Here is a 4,525-nt window from a genome sequence, read left to right on the forward strand (position 1 = left end):
CTGAGGCTTTAACAATAACGAGTGTATTTTTGTTTAAGATTCGTGTCAGTGTGGGATGCTTCGTCGTTTTAATCGTTGTATGCTATCAAAATCCTAAAAAGAGCCGCTTGTGTAATTTTCTTTTTGTCTCGTCAATCTTCCCTTCTCTTTTATTAAAATAACCAAATACCAATATGTCAGATCCGATTGCCACCTAATGAATGATACGTCCGATACGATACAAGGATCCATTTGGCATCGTTTTAGATGGTCTATTTACCGGATCAGGTCCGATTAGGATATTGGTTCATCTGGATCCATTAACAACTCTTATCGGGTTTTCGATTACGCTGATTATCGCACGGAATTACGTTTCGGTCTTATATGAGACCCTTTTATGCCCTTCTTTCATGGTCATTTCGAATGAACAATTTGAAAAAAGTGATCTTTTAGATGAGACTATGGCGGTGATAATTCGACTCAAAGAAGATTTCTCAGAGGAAGAAAACCAGTAGATATGTACCCAAAGTCGGATTCGATTGCCACCTATTCGAGGCAAAAATTAGGGTACCTCTTTTTGTCCGAGAAGGGGAGGAAGAAGAGTCGGTGAGCGCGAGGGAAGAAGAAGTACGGACTCCAGCTTCGATTTCTGTCAACGCAGAAGACCTCGAAGCCAGCTCCTCCTCGCCCTCCCCCTCCTGCCTTCGCTTTCGGTGGCGGCGACGACGACGATGACATCGAGAGGGAAATCTCACGGCAGGCATCTAAGAACAAGTCTCTCTAGAAGGTTTCTTGAAATGGTTTCTTTATTCCTGGTCCGATTAGGATATTGGTCAATCTAGATCCATTAACAACTCTTATCCGGTTTAAGACCGAATCCGATCCGCGTGACAGAGGCTTTAACAATAACGGGTGTATTTCTTTTGATCATTCGAAATGACCATGAAAGAAGGTCATAAAGGGGTCTCATATAAGACCGTGCGATCATCAGCGTAATAAAAAGGATCATGTTTTCATCCAAACATAGGCAAAAGTGAAGTACCGTTCTCTCCATTCGATCCTGAACCTTGGGGTGCGCAATCTTCCCCTTCATCTCGTCGTAAACCCCGTCGTAGTCAAAGACCGAGGGATCCTCTTCCATTGGCTTTTTGTGCTGCTCCTCGATCTACCAAATTCCACCATCAATCAACCAATCCGCAAGTTCATTTACTCATCAATACCAGGAATAAGGAAACCATTTCAAGAAACCTTCTGGAGAGACTTGTTATTGGATGCCTGCCGTGAGATTTCCCTCTCGATGTCATCCTCGTCGTCGCCGCCGCCGAAAGCGAAGGTAGGAGTGGGAGGGCGAGGAGGAGCTGGCTTCGAGGTCTTCTGCGTCGGCGGAAATCGAAGCTGGAGTCCGTACTTCTTCATCCCTCGCGCTCACCGACTCTTCTTCCTCCCCTTCTCGGACAAAAAGAAGGTACCCTAATTTTTGCCTCGAATAGGAGGCAATCGAATCCGACTTTGGGTACATATCTACTGGTTTTCTTCCTCTTAGAAATCTTCTTGGAGCCTAATTATCACGGCCATACTCTCATCTAAAAGATCACTTCTTTCAATTTGTTCATTCGAAATGACCATGAAAGAAGGGCATAAAGGGGTCTCACATAAGACTGAAATGTAATTCCGTGCGATCATCAGCGTAATCAGAAGGATCATGTTTTCATCCCGACGTTGGCAAAAGTGAAGTCGAAGTTGCTATTATCAAAATTGCACCAAGATAAAAGTGATTTAAACGCAAAAGTTGCAATAACATAGACCTCATTTGTAGCTTCTTTAGTTATTTGTATCAGTCTGAGCAGCAGTAAGATGAACATAGAAGTTCAATTCTGAGAAGAATTCTATCAGGAGAAGTATTGCTTGTCTGGGGAAGTGGCAAAATTTTTTTTTTGTCACTGCAGATTGTTGTCCAATAATAAATAATAGAATTTAGGCCTTCTCTAATGGCAAACAGAGAACAAAACCAGTTCTAAACAGACAACAAATTTTGCAGGGAAATGATGAGCCACCGCTTCAACAATTGGAGAAATAAAAAAGAGAGAGGATTCTATTAGTAGGGAATAGACAAACAAAAGCTTTAACTTTAGTTGGAGCCAAAAACAAAAGCTAAAGATGGAGGGGAAGAAATTATAATGTCACCTCAAAATGATTTCAGATGTTGTAGGGAGAAGCAACGGGAAAGATATCTCGTTCACATTCCAGCTTCATCCTTGGGGGTATCATTAGAACCAGAGAGAGCGTGCAATAATATATAGTCAGACTACAGGAAGGTTGTCATAATCCTATAGCGAAAATGCTATTAAGATTCCTCCAAAATCTAATCTTCCAACCACCTTTGGTCTCCCCCCACTCATCATTCACCACCGATAAAATCTTGGTTCCAGACAAATCTCAAAAAGACTATAGACCGGAGAGGAGAAAAGACGATCAATATTCTAGATTAGGACTTCTACGAATGATACGTCCGATACGATACAAGGATACGTCCGATACGATACAAGGATCCATTTGGCATCGTTTTAAATGGTCTATTTACCGAATCAGATCCGATTAGGATATTGGTCCATCTGGATCAATTAACAACTCTTATCGGGTTTCAGACCGAATTTGATCCGCGTCACATAGGCTTTAACAATAACGGGATATTGCTACAGTATCGATACGGTACAGGACGGTCCGCGTGCCGCTGGCCTGTCGGACCGGTACGTAGCGCCCGTACCGGGCGGTACGGACCGGTACGGCAAACCTTGGTTTTAACAATTACGGGTGTATTTCTTTAAGATTCGTATGATGGTCCGGATTGGGGTAAAGAGAGTTAAAGAAATGGGCCGTGGAACGAACGAAGCAGAGACTATTCTGATAGTATGGAGGAGGACAACGATGACTTTGCCCCGGGGTATCGTAGAGATCGGTTAAGTGGGTACGAGGAAGTGGGAAGCTGTATCGCTGAAAATGAACAGCACTCGAAGGGAGAAGTGGTGGGTGAATCTGGTTCAGAGCTTGATGATGCTGGATCGAAGGCGAGCTCAAACAGTACCAGGAAGGATGTTCCCACGGAAGTGGATGCCGATGAGAACAAAGGGGCAGAAGAAGTGTTGGCTTCGAATTCAGAAGCTGGAGGAGTTAAGAGTGGTAAGCATGATGCGTTAGTAGAGAAAAAGATTTCCACGGAAGAGTACTCAACCGTGAAGCCTGATGGAGTCGAGGAAGGTGTTTCCTCTCTCAGCAATGATGGTAGTGATCTATTGAAGCTCAGTGGTTTTCCAAAAGTGCCAACGCGACCGCGGTCATCACTGTCACATAAAGGTCCTACAGATGACCATTGCCTCAGTACTGGTGGTGGAAACAAGATTGAAGTTGTTCCTAAAGGAGATTTTGAGATGGTTATAGATGTTGTTCCAACTGATGGCTTCTTAAAAGAATCGCATGTGGATCACTCTGACCATTTGAAATATGAAGAACAAGCTAATTCTGGTGATGTTGATATCAAATCCTCTAAAGAAACAATAGAGTCTCCCTGTGAGCCACAGATGAACCTCCTGCATTCAACATCATCTGCTATGATGGTAGATGTAGGGAAGGAGGATAAGTTTGCTAACCATGTGAGTCAAGAGGAGGAACACGAGAAACAAATTAACTCATCTTCGCCTACTGCATCTCAGCAAAATCTATTCTCTCAGCTTGATGGTTCTAGACAAACTCAGGCTAGCCTGTTCATGGAGATGCCACCTCAGAGTGAAGAAATGGAGGCAATCGATCAATTGAAACAAGTCACTGCCAATTTACCTCCAAAAGTTGAAGCTCAATCATTCATGGAGATGGAAGATGTAAAGCAAAACCAACCAACTTAATTTAAAATCTGTGATCTGAACCTAATGGAAGCTCCTGAGATAACTGAGATTCCCAGTGATCCTCTTTTGAATGATTGTAATATTTCAGCTCCTCCTCTGGAAACTGAGAAACAACTTTCGGTTGATTTTGGCCTGTCGATAAATAGCAAGGCCAAAGTTACTTATGACTTCAACCGTCTTTCAGGTGATGACAAAGTGATTCCAGTAATTGATTTGGAAGACGATTCTCCAATTGAAGTGAATGCCTGTAATCCTTCGAAGGCCAAGTAAGTTTTTTTCATATAGCTGGTCAATTTGTGGAATGTTTGATATTTCTATGCCATTTTTTCTTGAATTTATTAGACCTTAATATTTGTACTCCTCCCTCACTAGATGAGTTATTCCTGATGTGGTAATAAAGCAGGAACGAATTGATATATCCTGTAGAGAATGTTATGAACCACACAGCACATTCAGATGACCTTCCTGTCATTCAGGACAGCTACAGTCTAGCCATTTCTGACTACCTGGGAGCTGATATGTCATGCAGCCCATCAGTACAAGCAGACCTTAATAACCTTCAAGTTGGAATTGATCTTCATGGTGCTGAGGTATATGCATGGCTTGTTAACAGAAATCCTGTTCTTCAGATTAAATTCTTCTTCTGCTAG

At 42.5% G+C, this 4,525-nt stretch overlaps 1 pseudogene; it reads left to right on the plus strand.

The window, feature by feature from the left end:
• The first annotated feature begins 2,045 nt into the window (after positions 1-2,045).
• On the plus strand, positions 2,046-4,525 carry LOC135644275 (uncharacterized protein At4g26450-like; annotated as a pseudogene).

The sequence above is a fragment of the Musa acuminata genome, chromosome BXJ3-8, assembly GCF_036884655.1.
Source record: "Musa acuminata AAA Group cultivar baxijiao chromosome BXJ3-8, Cavendish_Baxijiao_AAA, whole genome shotgun sequence".
Taxonomy (NCBI): Eukaryota; Viridiplantae; Streptophyta; class Magnoliopsida; order Zingiberales; family Musaceae; genus Musa; species Musa acuminata.